The sequence below is a fragment of the Rhamphochromis longiceps genome, linkage group LG7 (assembly GCF_057381845.1).
Source record: "Rhamphochromis longiceps isolate RC_006_pf linkage group LG7, R_longiceps_female_GT1.1, whole genome shotgun sequence".
In the NCBI taxonomy this organism is placed as follows: domain Eukaryota; kingdom Metazoa; phylum Chordata; class Actinopteri; order Cichliformes; family Cichlidae; genus Rhamphochromis; species Rhamphochromis longiceps.
The window spans coordinates 13129498-13150205 of record NC_140563.1 but is presented as its reverse complement, the minus strand read 5'-3'; positions in this window follow the sequence as shown (position 1 = coordinate 13150205).

Sequence of the window (20708 nt, the reverse complement as noted above, 5' to 3'; positions counted from 1 at the left end):
CTGAAAAGGCAACACTGTAAAAAGAGCTTGTGTTATGATATATTTCATTACATTAGGGCAGTAACATTTATACCTAATCCAGCAAATAATCTCTTAGCTAATAAGGTTACACAAATAAGTAACTCTGAGCGCAATTCATTTTTAAAAAGATATGTAATCGGATTATAGTTACTTTGTCAGTGATTACTTCATTATCCTTTCAGTAATTATTTAAAATATGACTTTATTCATCATTACCAATGAAATAATGAAGCTGTTGAAGTGCATACTTGTAGCCTGTCTTGTATAGTAGGCCTCTGTTTTTGCAAGGCTAATTTGGTTTGACTAACTGTAAATGTTACCATACCATACCATACCAACTTTATTTCTAAAGCACTTTAACATAAAACCAGAGTTTCACAAAGTGCTGTACATGTTAATGTAAATGTTGAATATGCAAAGTTCTCCTGTTTGCATAGAAATACCGAAAAGAAAAGCATTATTGTGTAATGCTTTATCCATCTCTAACTTTGCAGTAATTACTTTCAAAGAAATTCTAAATTAATGGATTTAGTTATTAACTACATGAAATAATGTCAGTTATGGTCAGTAGCTGACTATTGCAAAGTAAACTGAACCAGTCCTGTGTATAATGCAATGGAATTGGTATTTTAGAAGCCCTGTCTATTTTATCAGCTTTCTACCTGCAGCCTCCAGCCAAGAGATTTTGTGTGCACAAAATAATACTCAGTTTTGTATGTAAGAATGCAGAGTTGTCAGAAGTTTACATACACTCATCATGGCCATGAATATCATGGTAATTGGGGGCTTTAATGATTTCTTTGAACTCTTCTTTCTTTCAGGGTGGAATGATACAGTGCATATATTTAATGACTTTAAAAAACAAAAATTGGGTGCACAAGTTTGAATTTGAATTTATTTTACTCTTTCTTGGCAGAAGAGTTCATTTAAATTGGTTGGTTTCCTGGCACTGACCCAGCTTTCAAACATAGTCCACAAATTTTCAATAGAGTTTTGGTCAGAGCCTTGGAAAGGTCATTCCAGTTGCTTTATCCATTCCAAAACCGGCTTTGATGCATGCTTTGCAACAGTTGTTGATTTGAGATGAAGCTGAAGAATTTTGAGGTAGTCCTGCATTATTTCTTCCAGTTTGTGCAATGTGCCAGTACTACTGATAGCAAAACAATCCTAGAACATGATGATACCACCACCAAGTTTGACAGCTGGTTCAGTGTTATTAGGTTTGAAAGTTTCACTTTTATTGTGAAACGCAAACATAGCTCTTTACTGTGATCACATAGCTCAGTATTTTTGGTCAGATAGTGTTTCTCCAGATTTTCCTCCAGAGGCATTTGGCTTGTAAGGTGTTGATTTTGGAGCAGAGGCTCCCTTCTTTGTCAGCACCCTCACAGGCTTGAGTTTTGGTGGTTCTTGGATTGTTCTTGAACATCCTAACCAATTTCTTCTTATCTGAGGGTGACAGTTGGGACACTTCTTCCAGATTTTGGCAAAGTGACACATGAAAATAACCTACAATGCACTTGTTTAAACTGATGATCTTGGAATCTGCAGTTGTTTAGAAATTGCCCCAAGACCTTTGCAGCTTATGCAAGTCTACAATTTTCCTTCTTCACTGAGCTGCTTAGACGTTCCCTTTTAAAAAGTTTTGCTCAATCCAATTAGTGCTGTCAAAGAAATCCTTTTGATGATGAGAGGTGATGAGAAATTAGCAGTTGTAGTCAAATGTGATCACTAATGGGAACCTTCAGCACCATTTATTTAAAAAATAAATTAAAACTACAATTAAAAAAAAGGAAGTTTATGTACATGCTAAGAGTTTATACTTTTGGCTGTGCGGATTAGAGAAAATCCAAACTAAATTCAAACTTGTGCACCCAGTATTTGTTTGTTAAAGTCATTAAAGATGCATGCTGTACAATCAGTTCACCTGGGGAAAAGATCAGTTCAAAGAAATCATTAAAAGATAGTATAGTTTTTTTTTGTTAACATCATTAAAAAATGTAAAATTATAAGAACTGAAAAATATACAGCTCTATATAGCTCTAGCCTCAGTAACCAACATTTACCACTAGGTGGAGGCAAATGCTTACTTAAATGCTGTAGACACCTTTATTGATTAAAATCTGCTGTGAACTGTGCAACGTCCAAATTGGACAAAGTCTGAGATTTATTCAGAAGTAACTGGCAGCTGCAGCCACAATTACAAGGCCCTTTCCATAATATTTTCCAAATTAAAAACAAATTAGGAAAGACATACGAATTGAGGAATAAATACGTTACTGAACAGCATGTACATATTTTTTTTAAATAGTTAATTTCAGTATAATATAATTTCAGTCACAGCTAGGGGTGGTTTTATTTACACGCATTGCTGGTCAGTTGGCTCTTTAGGAGCATATCAGCTACATTGGAAATAATATAATTTTTTTTTAGATATTTTATTCTTATAAGAAAAGAAAAGACAACTCTGAGTATAATATAACGATGCAGCCTGATTAATACCTCCTCTGTGTGCAGCGGATCATTCACTGTAATTTCTAATTAACACATTGCTATTTACTCTGCTGGATCATTAGGCCTCATCACAAAAGGATAATCCAGTCAAATTGAGAGTTTATGCTTCCCTTTCACCTTCCAACATGGCACTACATGCTAATAAGGCAAGTTGAAATTGTCCAACAAATTAAGACAAATGTTGCCTTAATACCAATAATACCAATTTATCTTAAATATTTATAAATGATGTGATGACTTTTTATTTTTAGTTAAGTGAATCCTGGAAATATTTTAGGAAATCCAAACAAAAGTGAGAAATATTTAAATAATTTGAAAATAAAATACTATCAAATGAGAAGGACATGAGACAGTAAACCCAGTGAAAGAGAAATGTTGTGGTTTTGTGTTGCACCTTTTTTTTTGGTAAATCTCTTTCTTCAATATACAGTTAAGCACCAAGAAGCAGGCATTCAGAGTACAGCTGGTCCACTGCGGCCCAGCATTGGGTTTAAACAGTAAAATCTAAAACAGCATTGTCTGATGGATAATATGTCAGGATTAGTCCTCCTTTTAAAAGTAATACACAAACTTGGGATCTGCAGCAGACCCCGCCTTTCATCCTGAAAGGATAGGGTGAACGTTAGGATCAGAAACGCAGGCTGTATGCTATTTGTGAAGCAGAATCATTAGGAAGGTTCTCTGACCAATTTCCATAAGTGGGGTAGCGGGAAGTATTTAGGCTACTCGAAGTATATCACTAATGAGAAAAGACAAAAAGGATTCATGTGCATGTTTTATGCAATCTCTTTTTGGGTGTAGATGAATAATTATTTATGATTGCAAAGCCTAAAAGGGAGGCAAGAAGATAGCAACCGAAAAGAGACTGGTAAAAAATTTAAAGAGGAAGTTAAATGAATATTTAAGGGAAGATGAAATATTTAATGGAAACAAATGAGCAAAACATTTAAAACAGCATGATAAATAGTAGAGACTGCTATTAAAATGGCCCCCATAATTTGTGCTATTTGCTACAGTAGCCGCAAGGTCTCAGTCACACTTGTAATGGTGTGAACCGAGGACTCTGACAATTGTTTTCACCGTGCCAGACAGTGTACGGAGACTCTGTATCTGTAACCCTGAGATGACCTTCTGTCTGAGAAATATTAGCCTTTGATTCATCGCAGTTTGTATTGATGCCACGAGGAAGAAACATTTTATGTTTTATTGACTGTCTTCACGTCGAGGTTATGGTTTAAAAAAACACAATTGTCTGAATTTGGTTCCAGATAATTTCTCAAGAGATATTTTCCGAAAAGAAGTCATCAGTCATTCTTTTAGTCTGACACTCACCTGCATACATCAAAAGAAAACAAAAGATCCAAAGTATGTACCAGCACGCATTCATTTGTTTTCCAAATGTGAAAATAATTAAATCAGCAAACAAATAATTATTCAAGTCAATGAGAACAATTATCTCAAAGACGCCTCTGAGACTTGGATGTGCATACTGAACTGATTAATTATCTTGCTGAAGCTAATTGAGTGGAGCTAGATCTTTGACTGCTTTCCCTCAATATGCCTTCCTTTTGATTACGTGAGGAATATCGTGTGCGCCATGCAAAATGTGGTCGAGAAATGCCCCAGTAAATGCCAAGGTGTAATGGCATAGTAATGGCGGTTTAAGAACTATGTTTAGTATTTTGCAGATCTCTTGCTCTACAGCTGCATGACATTATTCCTCTATGGGTCATAAGGAAAAAAGCTAAAAATGTCTGCGGATAGAAAAAAAGAAGCATGCACACCTCTTATGAATTTTAAGTTTCACCACATATTCTAATTTTTTATTAAACTGCCTATTAAATTTATTATATTCCCTGCGCTCATCTGTCCAAGTTTAACTTTGTCAGGGTAGCTGTGTCATGCCCTTACTAACCTGTGGGCAGACTATTACTTACTTCTGAGCCAGACAGAGATCATTACCTCTGTGAATGATGGCAAGGCAGCCCGAGCCCAACAGCTTTATTTCCCAGCTCAACTCGGCGGACGCAAGCCATCACATCCTGTTAACAATTCCATGGCTCCACCATAAAGATAAGCTCTCTCAATCAGCTCTGTCTGTCTCAGTCGCCGCTGAAGGGCCATCAGTCATCACTACCCGGGAACGGAGCCCTCCTTATTCACTTGTGATTGACACCGTTTAGATGATTCAGCTAGAATCACCAGGCTGTTTATTTCCTCAGTGGAGCAGCGTGGTGTTTTCTGATTAAGGGAGTTCATTAAATATTTATTTTTTTGATATCAGCGTATTCAGGTTTATGTAATCAGTCTTTTCTCTCTGAGCAAATATTGGCCCTTTTCATGTGGAATTTGACCAAAACGAATTAAGTCAGAGGCTTTGACATTTTAATCAGAGTGACCACAGGAAGCAAATTGCCGCTGTCAAACCACATGAAGGTCGTTTGAGTTGTTAAGAATCTGCTTGCCGTAACAGTTAATCTGTATATTCTAATGATTCTTTTACATGTGGGAGGTGGTTGATATTTTATGTATAAGCACACATTCTATTCAAGGCCCTTTATTCTATTAACCTGCACATCTTTATTAGATCCTTTCTAAGATAATGCCTGTATGGCTTAGCCTTTGATAAATATGCTTTTAGGTCTACCTAATTAATCCATTCCGCTGTGATTTTCTACACTTGTCACCCACTCTTTAACCTCGTAGCGAAGGAACAGACTCTTCCTCCTCAAATTAAAGGTCCTCTGAGATGCTGTACATGTGTGAGCTAATGATGTGGCGCGCTGTACAACCTGATGTTTTATCTTAAGGGCCTCATTGAAATGTTTTGAGTAAAAATGAATTGCGTGACCTCACTGTTGGAGTGTAGATATATTCCAAGCAAACATGTTTAAGTTTGTTGTGTCTGAATTAAGCGATGACTTTTTTGTTTTCAGTTTAAATCTTTTAATAGTAATATAGTTTCAATATAATAAAACTAGTATAATTTTATGCACATATTTGCTTTGTGACTTTATCCTCAGTATCCTTCAGTTCACAAATGATTTGTACCTATTATTTTTAAACTGGGATTTCTCATATGTTATTAATTATTAATGCAACTTTACATTAATTTGAATGTCAGTATACATGGCTACTTTGAAATTCGTGTGGGCGCAAAGCATTGGCATGGTGTTGAGACAGCATTTTTGAAAAGGACGCAGGAGAATAGACCTCTACTAGCTAAGTCTACTTTTACAAAATTAATTAAAGCAATTCAGCATTTTTAAATGTACCACTCAATTTTACCTTTTCCTGCCAGCATTAATAGACTTTCCAGTCATGCGGTCAAGGGAACATTCATAGATATAATGAATGGGATAAGGTGATCAGCGTGTAGACTCTTGGCCATTTCATAACGAAATCTGCTAAGCAAGAAAAAGAACAGCTGCACTCCTAATTAAAATACAGTGTGTGTCTCTTTTCATCTTTAATATGTTATATTTTTTAGAGAAAAATGGCATACTGTCATTTGCAATTTAAGTATGTTAGAAACTCAAATATGGTGTTTTAACCAGATATAACCTGTTCATGTAAAACGTTACAATGGGGCCAAACAGGGGATGTGGTTTAAAATGTCACTATACGAGTTAGAGTTACTGGCTCCGACTAGTATCTGTTCCAGGAAGCTTGGTGCTAAAACAGCACCTTTACAAGTAGTAAGTATAGTCTTTACACATCTAGGACAAATGTTGTCAGGAAGAAGCTGCTAAGCTTCTTGTGCACTCGCCAACAACAGGATCTTAACAAAAGATTTTATTATTGTTTTATTTCAGTGGGAACTAAACTGACAGCATGGTGGTGTAGTGGGTCACACTGTAGCCTTAAAGGAAGAAGGTCTGGGAGAATCCTCCAGCCAGCTCTTTCCCAGCTCCTCTCCTCTGTGTGCAGCTTGCACGTTCCCTGTGTACTCTCTCCGGGTTCTCTGTCTTCCTCTCATAGTCCAAACACATGCTTGTTAGGTTAATTGGTGATTCTCAATTGGTTGTAGTTAGGAATGTGTTATGTGTCTCTGTTTGTTATCCAGCATGTACCCCAGCTCTCACCCTATGACACCCAGGATAGGCTCCAGCATTAGTGGAAGAAAAGAGAAAAAAATGGATGGAAAATTGTACAGAAAAAGCTAGAAGGCACATTTTTTTAGGTTGTTTTTCCCTAACAAGCTACAAAGAATATTATTTATTTATAGATTAATATTATATCATTTGCAGTGTACCATTTAAGGTTAAGTTAAATAGGTTAGATTAGGTGATAATATTTACTCTTATAGGAATATTGGGTAGATCTGGTACACTGCACATCAGGCTACAACACTATTTATATAATAACAGTGAATTTTTAATTTAGTTAGGTTCAGTGAGGACACTCGTCTTAAAGATCGACACACAACTTCTATTTCTAACTGTAAGAGTTATAATATTATTTGGGAAAAACAGAGTTCTGATGCTTGCAGAATATGTCAAACAACCTTTAGTACATTCACTGTCAAAATGCCAAGACTATTTCAAAATCAGAGGCTGATCAACCCCTCAGCCAACACAAAACTCTTTGAAGAACATTTTTAATTTAGTGTGTCAGAAATACCTACCGGTAACTGTCAGTGCGTGCATCTTACATCCAGCGCGTGATGAGAAAAAACAAAACTTATAATTACTCTTACTGTCACTTTTTCACAATAAATGTTTAAGTTTCCAGCCATGCAAAACAATAAATACTGTGCACAAAAGCTTCCCTTTTCCCTTTCTGGCTTCAAGCAAAGAATTTATTCACTATTACAGCCAAACAACGTAACTACAAGAATACTTTTCCTTGTCTTTTAAAAAGATGAAATATTTTCTCTGCTGTGTAATTCTCCTCTCTGTATTTCGAGAGATACTGACCTAAAAAGGTTGATCAAAGACTGTTGGAACTCCACAGCCTGCAGCAACCAATAAATTGGTCCATTCGATGTTTTGCACTGACAAATTATTCTCCAGAGTACTAACATTCTTGGTAGCAACTCAATTAGCAAGAGACAGATGTAGCAAGAATTCACATTTATGTTTCATAGACATTTCAATATTTTATTATTTCAGTGCATGTTGGCACGGACTCTTTTATGTCATAGAAATGATAACTGTTTGCTAATTCTCACATGAAGCGGTGGTTGTTTTGGTTGCTTATTGCAGATTTGTAGGGAAGCTGCACTTTGTGTAAAAGCCTCGAGGCTTTCGCACAATGTTGGAATGGCCTTGAGCATCCATATGTTTTAGTTTAACTGTTAAAAGCCAATATATTTTTTATTGTAGCTCGGGGTGGGGGCAGATCCCACTCACTGTTAATGTAAAGAGAAATGTCGCCAAAAGAAAAGAGGAGAAATGAGACACTTTTCATTCTAACCATTAGTGATGCATATATATTTGAATTTCACGAGTGAATTCGGAGCATCTCAGTGTAACGTGAAATGATTGGTGAATTAAAATATTATCACATTATTCAGGTAAGAAGATATACAAAGCACTTATTCACTGATTATCAAATTACTGAAAACAATACCCCCACCTCGCCAGAAAACACATTTGCCATTCATCCGATCTCCTTTGCACAAGGGAATATGCACTATCATTAATATGCGTGGGTCCCCCTTGTCTGTGTTTGGGCATTTGATATTAACCCTCAGAATCACTGGTGACCTATCACACAAAACCATATGGTTAACAATGAGTGATCTTCCTGCTGTTCAAGCATCATTTACCCTGAGCTTTCCTGCATGATTCAATGAAGACAGGTGAAAGCATTAGGAGTTCTGTTCAGCTCACAGATTGTAGAGATTTAGATGAACTGTATCTTATTTTTATCTATACGCACCATTTGAACATTTTATTTAGCTCTTGTACTTAGATGCTCTGTGGATTACGGAGCATCAGCAACATAAATATCTGATTATACTCATGTTTTGAAAATCAAACATTGGGGATTACCACCTTATGTCCCAGGAACTGAGTCGAGTGAGGTATGATGTACCAATAATGCATCTCCACACATACAAATACCACCAAAACAAGCTGAGTGCCTGAGCTGCAAAACACATGGCACTCTTTCCGCTATGCAAATATGAAATTGAACCAGAGCACAGAGCAGCATTATAGTCTCACTGTACATTTGCAGAGAACATTTGAGAATACCAGACTGCATAATTAACTTCCAATTGAAAAGTTCCCTCGAGTCAATCCTCTGCTTTATTAACAAAGTAATGAAGCTATTTTTTAATTGGCCATTTCTTTGTAAACCAAATTAAATAAAATGACAAGGGATGTGTTGCTGAAGCTTATGATGTCTGGTCTTCTTTAGTTTTGTATTTATGTTTTTGTATATGGAAAGCATCTAACATGCACTGATGTGGGATTATTGATAAATTCTGTGCATATTATATACTATTTACTACAAGGTTGTGCTTTTAGTGAATGTATGAAAACAAAATACCAGTTTTTATATGTGTTAGATGAGATATTGTAAATGGCCTGTATTTGTATAGTGCTTTACTTAGTCCCTAAGGACCCCGAAGCACTTTACATTACATTCAGTCATTCACCCATACTGGTGATGGCAAGCTACATTGTAACCACATCTGCCCTGGGGCGCACTGGCAGAGGTGAGGCTGCCGGACACTGGCGCCACCGGGCCATCTGACCACCACCAGGGTGAAGTGTGTTGCCCAAGGACACAACGACCGAGACTGTCCGAGCCGGGGCTCGAACCGGCAACCTTCCTATTACAAGACGAACTGCCAACTCTTGAGCCACGATTGCCCGATTGTGTAAAGACAAATGTTATGTTATTATGTGTATGTAAGCATGGATTTTTTTTAAATTTTTTTTTTACTTTTTATTTTCATTTTTTAAATTGAAAACGAACAACAAACAAACAGAAACAAACAATAAAAGACATTTACAGTTATGGGACAGAGTAGGTATCATCAACTAGCCAAAGCTTGACTGGCCATTATGACCAAAAAAAAAAAAAAAATTCTCAGGAACACACTCTAGTATCTTTATCTTTCAAACATAGCCTCCACCCTCTGAGGACCGAACACAGAAAATACGGGCGTATTAATAATAATAATAAAAAATAAGAATTATAATAGTAACAGTATTGGTAATTACAGAAATTTAAAACAAAAAAAAAACAAAAAAAAATCAAAAAATCAAAAAAAAAACAAACAAAACAAAACAAAGGAAACAAAAAAAGAAAAAAAAGAAAAAAAGAAAAAAGAAAAACATATCGTGTGAACCCCTCCCACCATCCCCCCACCCCTTTACCCCTGTATGGCTCTCAACTTCATCACATTCGTGTATACAAACAGCCCATATTTACACCCGTCTATACACAAGAATCAGCACAACATTCAAGAATTCTGATCAGAAGGGCCTAACCAAGGATCAATTCAGGGTAAACCCAGAGGAATTTACATCATCTCTATATTCTGTCAAGTCCAAAGACGGTAATACTGAAAGAAATGGTCCCCAAATTTTTTTAAAGGTTCCGTATTTCCCTTTTACACTATGCGATATCTTCTCAGGTGTACAGTAGGATGCTAACTCATTAATCCAATATCTCAGTGTTGGAGAATTTTCAGATTTCCAATGTGTCAGAATACATTTTTTAACTGCAGTACTCGCAAGTAAAATAAAATATTTCTTGTGGTAATCCACATTTATAGAATCTATATCACCTAAAATCCATAGTTTTGGGTCCATTTCGACTTGGATCCCAATTACCCTTGAAAATATTTCAGTAGTCCGTCTCCAGAACTCCTCTATTACTGGGCAATTCCACAGCATATGAAGAAGATCACCATCTATCACCTTACATCTCAAACATTTGGGAGAGTAATTAATATCAGTTTTATGTAATCTGTAAGGTGTATAATATGTCCTGTGGAATATATTAAATTGCATTTGTCTATGATTTGTAGAAATTAACATGGTCTGTGCCTGTTCCATTAGATGGTACCATTCTACCTCTTCATAAACATAGCCCAGATCTGCCTCCCATTTTCTTTTCAGAGCCGTTTTGTTGTAGTCAGGTAATTTTTCATTAATAATAGTGTATATTGAAGATACTATTCCTTTTATTGACTTCCATGGTTTGGTGCAAAGATGCGTTTCAAAAGGACTTTCTTTAGGAATCTCAGGGAATGTTCCTTTAGTTTTTTCTTTGATCCAGTCTCTTATTTGTAGAAATTTAAAAAAATTTTGGTCTGGAAGTTTAAATTTTTCCTTTAGTTGTTGGAAGTCAATAAATGTATCATTATTATATAGATCGGCAACAGTTCGAATATTTCTATCCTTCCATCCCCGCAATATGGAGTCGGAAATATGATGGGAGAGATCAGGATTGCCCCATAGGGGTGTCCTTCTAAGAAAAGAAATATTTATTTTTAGAAGTGAGTGGGATTCCTGCCAGGCACGGAAGGTGTTTAATATTATCGAATTATTTGTGAGCTTAGATAAACATTTTTTCGTACCTAGAAATGGGACGTCTTTTAATGATATGGGATTCACCTCATATTGTTCTATTGGAACCCATCGAACCTCACTCCTCTCTGCATATAACCAGATCAATATTGATCGATATTGGGAGGCCAGATAATAATTCCTAAAGTTTGGTAGGTTGAGTCCTCCCCTTGAATAAGGGGCCTGTAATGAGGAGAGTTTAACTCTTGGGTTTTTCTTTTGCCATATGAAGGAGGTTATAAGTTTATTTAATTCTTTGAAGAAACTTTTTGGAACATTTATAGGGAGACATTGAAATAAATAGGTAAACTTAGGCAAAATGTTCATTTTAACAACATTAATTCTCCCTATAAGGGATAATGGAAAATCCATCCATCTCTGTATATTAAGTTTAGTTTGCTCCAACAGTTTAATATAATTTAGTTTGAATATTTTATCCTCAGATTTACCAATTTGTATGCCCAAATATTTAAATCCATTGTTACACCACTGTAGTGGATCTGTAAGAGCTCTAACACGATTATCTTGTATATTTAATGACATAATCTCACTTTTAGTATAATTTAACTTGTATCCTGAAGCTGCACTATATTCTTTAAGACAATTCATTAATGAGGGAATTGACTTGAGAGGGTCCGTTATATACAGTAGGAGGTCATCTGCATATAGAGAAAGTTTATGTTCACTTGTACCGAATTTGATTCCAGATATAGCAACATTAGTACGAATGGCCACTGCTAGTGGCTCGATCGCAATCGCAAAGAGCAAGGGAGAACTTGGACAGCCTTGTCTACAGCCTCTGGTTAAGGAGAGGGTGTCAGAAAGCACATTATTTGTTATAATATTGGCTTTGGGGGCGTTAAAAAGTATCCTAACATAGCGGGTGAACTTTTCTCCGAAGCCCATGGCTTCCATTGTCTGAAATAGAAAGTTTGGTTCAATCCTGTCAAATGCTTTATTAGCGTCCATGGAAATTATTAGCAATGGTTCTTGATTTTTTTGAGCGGCATTCAATATGTGGAGCAGGCGCCGCACATTATCTGCTCCCTGTCTGTTTTTAATGAAGCCTGTTTGATCGGCATTTATTATCTTAGGCATAATGTCTTCCAATCTATGTGCAATTATTTTAGATAATATTTTATAATCTGCGTTTAAAAGGCTAAGTGGTCTATAAGAGTCACATCTCTGTTTGTCCTTGCCCGGCTTTGGCAATAATGTAATTGTTGCATTTTCCAGTGATTCCGGTAATTTCTTATTTTCTAAGGCTTCTTTAATCATATTTGTAAGTGGTGTCAATAATTTGTTAGCATGGATTTTTGCTATAACAATTATGTTTTTGTCTTTACAGATACTGACCGAGATTTGTATGGTTTACTATGTAAGTATAGCTTTATTAAAGGCAATGGAAACAAGAGACTTTTACTGTGGATTTTTAGTTTACTACAGATGTTCAGTGGAGTGCATTACAACTAATTCTAATTAATCCAAATTTAAAATCATTTTAGATATAGTTACTAATTATTTATATCATTGTTTATTTTTTTCTTGTTTAATTTGAGATTTTTCATGTGTCCCACATGCAGAAGAAGTCACCACTTTTTGTGTGAACATGCGTATTCCACTTATGTATTTTATGCAGTCTCGCTGGCTGCCTGCAAAAAAGTAAAGAAGACATTGAATGGCATTCTAAAATATAATGTAGGGCTATGACAGTTTCAGAAACATAGCTGCAGTGCTCATAACAGTTTGAGATTGAGCCGAGTGTTTCATAATTTAGATCAAAGTAAAAAAAAGAAAGAAAGAAAAAAACGAAAGCACAACACGCCTTTGTGGTACTGCATGAAAATGTCTTGCAGCATAGCTTAAAGAAGACAACCAAAGGCTTGATGAGCAGCTGTGAGGACATCAAACAATTCTGCCTCCTCCTGAAGAAATACTAGAGAATTTCTTTGGTAAGTGAGTCTGTGTTTTTGTTGGCAGAGATTTCAGAATCAGTGTTGCACTTAGCTGCAGGGAGGCACCAGTGGAGGACTACCTGGATAGCCTTCCTAACCACAGATATCACCCACAGTGGATCATTAGGATCGTGCCAAAGATGGATGGCTATTTTCTGCACGACTTGCTGGCCGCCACTGTAAGAGTAGGGCGCATGCTTTCCTCTGGTCCCTTGGCCTGCGTGCTGACCTGCTCTTGGGTCTTAGTTAACATTCAGGGAGCCCTGACCTGAAAAGCAGGCTTGGCAGCAGAACCAAGGTCCCATCCTCCCCAAAGAAATTAGAGGTGGTAATCTTTCAGGAACAACTTGCTAACCTCCCAGACCATGTAACCACGGGATGCAGATAATTGCCCTGCTTGTGTTTTGCAACCCCTCTGTATCTCACTGTCGCTGGTAAATGACAGGTTGTGTCCAATTTGTGTGTATTTGACAGCTGAGAATTGACAAACGATGGCTAGGGCCAAAAGAAGGTTACATTTAAACACAGCTCAGGTCAATGAGGTAGATGTCTGCATGCTGAATCACTGTCAGGAAAACTAATGATATAACATTATAACACAACAGACCACGGTAAAAGATGAAGTGTGAGATGTCATATTGGTACTATAATCAACCAATGTCTGTTTCAACTGCACATTTATCTTGATTTTGCATAGACATTCACATATTCTAGTCATTGCTGAATGGAAACACTGAGGAATACATACAAATAGCTGTTTATGCAGGCAGATCCTTTCGCACCACACAAAACTACTGTGACATTATGGTTTCTCACTACAATATTATAGCCTCGCCAGTTTTAATAATTATCGTTTATATATTTTTTCCCTGTAATACTACTGGGACTATTCCAGTTTCAGTGTAATGGAAACACAAAACCCACTCTGTTAAGCATTAGAAACAAATATTTAATTCGCTGTATCTAAGATGTGTTACACCTGCTGTAGCAATTTCAAAAACACACAGGAAGTCTGAATAATCAACACAGAAAGAGCTTTGGAACCAGCACGCGAGTTGTGGCATCTTGACAAGTCTTTAAGTAAGTCTTACAAGAACAAACACCCCTAGGCTCACTTGCTTCGGTGCTTAAGTCACAACAGATACAGCCACAAAGCTGCCACACAAATCAGAAAAAGATGTCCACTATTTTACAAAGAAATCTGAAGCGAAGGGGAAGTGCTCCCTGTTTTTAGTTAATGAAGAAAACTTAATTTAGTCTCATGAATATCAGAAATGCAATTTTTATTTATGTTCTTCTTTTTACAAGTAACAATCATTATGGCAGCTAATAATAAGCATTAGTAGAACCTAACTCCATGTAGCTGGAGGTTATGTGGACATAGAGTGTCCAGGAAGCTCAAGGACGGCCCAGACTCCCAGATTAAACAACATTCACTCTCTGTCAAATGCCTAGCTCCCAGAACTGCCAAGCCAGAGGAAAATGAGCCCCCACATGACCCTCGCTGTGGATGACAGGATAAAACACAAGACAGTTGTGCCTGAAGGAGACTCGGGATAACGAAATAATCTTTAATCTCTGTCCCTTCAAGGCACTTTCAACACCTGTTATTCTTGATGGCATTGTGAGAGAGGGCAGTTCATAGATTCATTTTAAGCCTGGTAATTATTACACTAATTATTCACTTCGGTGTGGGGTGATTACCAGTCCTCGTTCAGGTGAATACTCGTCCGCGTGTACAACAGCTGTGGCCGCAGCAGCTTGGTGGAACAGTTGTTCCACTCCTTTTTCCCTTGCAGATATTTGACCTTTTGTCATGTTTGCAATCTGTACTTTGGGGGACGGTGGAGGGGGGATGAGAGAAAAACAGCCAGAAACTTTTAATTGCTCAATAGAAACAGTAGTGAAAGGCACAGGGTTGGCCATCTGTTCAGCCCACATCTCTTTAGCAAAGAAACTTTCTATTTAAACAGGTTGCTTGGTTTCCATTACCATATATGATGAATATAAGGTACTCCATGGGCTAAAAGGAGAGTTACTGCGGCGTTGTCCTGCGTAAGAATGAAACATTATTTCTCCTAAATTAATGAGTACTCATAGTATTTTTGCTCTATCTCTTTAATAATGAATGAATCAAGATATATTCTTTTCATTTAATGGGATGCATTTATAATCAGAGCTTGAAGGTCCAAAAGCCTTAAAGACAAATATTTCTGCTCTTTGACTAGATTTAATTCAATTAGTAGAAATACAACATCAAATACTATGCCTCCATTAACAGATCTTTCATGTTAAAAATAAGTATCATGAATATTGCATCCGTGATCATATGAAAACAGTTATTCTCTGATGCGTTTAGGTTTCAGAAAGAAACGCCACACCAGCAGGCCATTGTTTCAAAATGAAATGGCACAAAAGGGTGGCAATGAAATACTTTTGAATTTTCTGCCATTTGTATTCGTTAAGGTAAAGATGCACCATATTATTTGTCATCAAAACCAACAATGCATTTTTCTGCTCATCAGTACTTTGTTGTTCCTGATCTCCTATCTCCACTAAAAATGTAACTGTTAATTGAAATATTCACTTCCGTTTTTTAAACTGTTTTCATGTAGAGAAAAATCTGGCCACTGTATTTTTAAGACGAATAGATAGCATTAAATAGTTGCTTGGTTGTAGATCAGCATATGTAGGAGTGATTTATTTAACCGAGAAGAAGTTATTTAACATAAGAAGAATTGACTTTAAGTAAATTGCATTTCCTGTGTTTATCACAATCATTGTTGAAATTGTTGTCATTTCACCACTTCACATATGTGTTACACAGACGTCATTTGTCATTCATTGCTAGCTTAACCCTTTTATTACTTTGCAAAAGCACACAATTTCAAAACAGGAGATAACAAGCGTTATTACAGTACTGTGATATTGTATGTTACTCTCCAGCTCTCCCAAAAAACCTGGATCCATAGCTGTGAATCCTGTTGGCACACACACTAAATACAACATATCTCCATACAACCCACCCACACGTGCTCTGAAGTGATCCGCACACCTTCGACTAACCTTCAAGAAACTCAAATGTCAAATCAAAGTCTTCTGAAGTTAGAAAAACCAGTAAAAAGAAATCCAATTCTTTCTCTTCTAAAGGTCAGGTTTCACTGTCCCTGGAAGCACTCCTGAAATATAAATGCTCTGTAACGCCATTGTCTGCTCATTGCTATACACTCTAGGCAATGTCAATTTTGTGGAAGTACTTGCAGATTAAGTCAGCCGGACGTCAAGGGCCCTTGAAGAAGCTGCTATCTTGTAGTAGCGAGGGGTCTGAAAGCCCTTGTCTATTACCAGAGACACCCCAAGGACAGATGTTTTAGGCTTAGGGGGGTGATAGAGAATAATAGCACATTAGATTCCTAATGTATCTTGGATGCAGGACTCAGGAGAGACAGAACTCCTGGGTAATCCAAATTCATTTCTCTCTCTCCCTCATTTCCTCCTTTCTTTCTTTTCTTCTTTCCATCCAGTGTTGAGTCCTCGCTGCCTCTTGAGGTGCTGAATCTTAGCCTGAAGCTACATGCTACACAGTCCATTCATCAAAACCATGACCCTCTTCAGTCAGGGACAGGATGCTATGGACTAATGAACTCAGTGCAAGGTATGAATGTATGCATGTCATGTTTTTTGCTCCATAGAGGAGGGAATCTTTACTTATTTCAGACTTCATAACACATCAAACATACCAAACAGAAGAGCCCGGTCTGCCTGCTGTGCCCTAATGTCATTGATCTTGTTATGGGAGTGAAATTATTCAACTAAAAACAACCCTGAAAGGCTGAGTGTCATTGTGATATATCATGTGTGATATTGGCTTCAACAGGCATTATACTTGGGAAATGGATGTATATGTTTGATTTAGGAGGAAAAGCACTTGCGGGGAAATAGGTTTTGTCAGTCAATCTTTTGTCAAGATTTTCCTACAAGGCCTCGATCTCTGGTAAATATATTGTCATAAAGCTAATATGTAATGAAGAGCACTGGTGTAGCATTCCCCTCTGGAGTTTTTGAACTGTCGTACATCATAAGCAAATTGGTGCTAAAGAAATTTTCATTTTCTGTCTCAGCATGAATCTGTGGTCTAGGCTAATAAACACATACGAGTTGTATGAAATAGCACCCCAACCCACCAATCCCTTCCCACCACCACCACCGAGGAGCCCCCACTCCCCATTCTCCAACCCCAGGCCAAGGGTACACCTTGATGAGCAAAGAGGGAGGCTAATTCAGTCCTCAGGCTTAATTAATCCTATGTCTTATTTGATGAATGGCTCCCAAATTGTGCTGTAATAGTGGTATTTTTTTTTGTGTGTGCGTGTGGAGGGGGCTGCGGAGAGGTGTGTTGACACGAAGCTAGGAGAAAGTCAAAGTCGGGACTTCCGAGAGGCTTCACTTGAGGCTTTGTTTGCAAAGTTGCCGTCCTCTGTAGACAGATAAAGCCCTGTCCTCTGACGTCAGGCCAGCAGGAGAGAGTGATGGTGTGCTGTAGGGAACATGTGTTTATGGATCTCTCCAAGCTAAGATCACTATAGGAGTCCACCGGCTTTGCCGCACGCTGGGTTTGTCACTTTTTGCCAAACATGATTTGTTGTCTGTAAATACGCAGAGTGCCCTGTACTTTTCTTTCTTTTTTTATTTGAATGCTTGCCTCAGGGGGATAACACATTACATTGACAAATCCCATGTTTGAATTTCTAATGGGAGGTGCCTAAACTATTCTAAACCAACAGTTTTTCTTTATGATGAATCTGAATGTGATGCTAAATTGTTCAATTATTTGGCCAAGGTTATATTTGAAAGCATGAGATAGTGTAATTCATAAATCTGTTGAGACAATAAATATATAAGTTTACTAAATAAATATATAATTATTGTGTTATGTATCTATTTTTTTTCTGTTGTAAATGTTCCTACAGACCATTTGATATTCAGGACTCCTGCTTTTGCCCCGTTTAATATGAATCCTTTTGTCACAAAGCCTTCTGTTTTAAGTATGTATTGTCCTAACAGAGGTAGCACTTAAAAACTAACGATGTCATAAATTTTTTCTGGCTAATGTGGCAGGCGTAAAAGGAGCTTTGGCGGGTGGGGTGAGGGTCTGGTGATTTGAGAGGAACGATGATGAGATTCGGTGGCCCAGCCCAAGCAATGAACTTGATTAAACTAATCTCATCTCTATCAAAGCATCACTCGGATCCCCCCTTGTCCCATTATTCATGGCAATGGGATAATTACACTGAGATGCATGGGGCCAGACAGATAGTACTGTGGCGCGGGCCCTCAGACCCTGGGCTATGGCTTCACTTCTATGCAGCCTGTTCATTTTAAACACAGATTAATTATGGTCAATGGGATGGTTCGCATCTGTCACTCTTAGTAGAAAAAATGGAAATTATTGCCCTCAAGATGATAAAGGATGTATATTAAGTCATCTTCTAGTTGGAGGTTCAATAGGGATGAATACAATCAGCATTTTAATTCTGACATCAGCATTGTGTGCCAGAATAACCTGGAAAAACAGGAGCAGGAGACACATCAATGTCCTAAAACCAAAGTATACAGAGATAATGACAACTGACTCCAGTATTTATCACCTATCTAAGCATATCTGCATGATATGTATGCATCTGTCAATGCAGTGTGTTGTCATAAGTTTATAGGTCAGTAAATGTCAATTGATAATGCCATCTATATTTATATATTTGCATATTTGGTTGAATTAATATGGTAACGAGGAGATTTTAGGATTTACTTAACCTTGCTTGTCCTTGTGTCCAGAACTCGCATGAGCTCAGCCACAGCAGCCTCATCTGGTCATAAAGTTACAACTTTAAAGGTTAAATTAAATTATTATTTTGCGCAATATTGGAATTGCATACAGCTAGTATATATGTTATTTTTTAATTACATTTTAACAAAGAAAATCTAACTCTTAGGTTAATGGGATGTCAAACTTTATTTATGAGCATAGATAATTATTAAAAAACATGTTATGCTGTTCCTTTTCAAGTAAATGTGTGTGCAGTTTTTCCCAGTCTACTAAGTGTTTATTTGATGAAGGTAAAAGCCAGAGCAGATGTTTGTGATCTGTGTCATTTCTTTGGTTGTCTTTCTGTCTGTCAGCAAGATTACAAAAAAATATATGAAGCAGAATTCTCTTAAATATGTAAACTCTGTAAACTTGCCTAAAGATAAAATGATGATGCACGGGCAAAGAAAAGCCCATCAAATTTTGCTTTATCCAGATCACTTCCTTTAAAACCACACATGCACTCACCAAGTGCCCTATCTAGTTTATTTATTGAGCCGGAGAATAAGAAGCTTTATCCATGATTTTATCCAGCTTAACTGTTGAGAGTACATGTTCGTAGGTTTAGTGTCTTTTTTTTAAATTTGTATTTGGATGACTGCGTCAAATGCAGCAAAACAGTAAGAGGCTTGTAGGGACCACCTGACACACACACACGCACACACACAGTTTCACATACACACCCAAAGGGACTCCTGAGGGACAACAGAGAGTGATGAACAGACACAAGCAATAGACACCCAGCCAGTGTAATTATCTCCTCGAGTGGTGTATGCAGTCACTGAGCTCTGCCCTGCCACGGTCAGAGCTCTGCGACCCTCAGCGCTCATCTGCAGGTTATTTTTTTTTTCCAACACAGTGATTGGGCTTCTTCCTTCGCAAGCCCTAAGGATGTTTTTCTGCAGCTCAGTCTTTCAACTCTGTCCCCGAGGACTAACATGTAGTCACTGACAACTGGCCACTTGAAACTAACAAGATTATTTGGTTGCACATCGTATTAGCTCCCTCTTTCTTTCCTTTGTGAAGTGATATGTACCTGAGATGACACCGTTGTTGTTGTTGTTTGTAAATCAACAGCTCTCAGTAAAATTTCGGTTTATTATAATAAACAGGGTGAGTCCGGATGTGTGCAGACATGTTTATTTTTTGTCTTCGGGGGTTTATTTATTGAATTAAAATCACATATTAATTAACACCCCTCTTTTGCGTAGTAATTCTTTATATTTGGACATGGTCCAATGCAGTAAACATGCTCTCAGTTGCAAATGTTTATTGCGGTATTGTTTGTAATGGTCACCTTTCCCTGAACCAGCATTTTATATGCTCTGACTTAACAATCACAGATTGCAAATCAAGAGTGTTTTTAAAATGAAATGCAAGTATTAAACACTAAAAGGATAAAAGAGCTGGGTTTTACCTTGTCCATTGTTTCAATTGTTTTACTTACCTGACATCTACTCAGACAACATGCGATTGCTGTTTTCCCCCAATGGTGACAACTGTACCAGTGATGATTTTTATTTTTATTTTTTTTTTGTAATCCATCATTTTAAATTCTATTAAGGGTTAAAGTTAGCTCTTTTAGGGCCTAGGTGTTTTTTTTTACCTCAGCTAATTCAAGTCACTGACTGAACTAGACCTTTTGACTGTTTGTGGAACCTTTTTAATATAGTTTTCAATTGTCTGACAAATAATTAGGCTTACTTTGCAGTTAAACACAGGTCCTCCAGGTCCATGAGCGAAAGTGCAGTTTTTATTTGTATATGATGTAGCACATTAGCCAAAAAACCCATTCAGCCTTGCTAGCCCAACTTGCTAGTG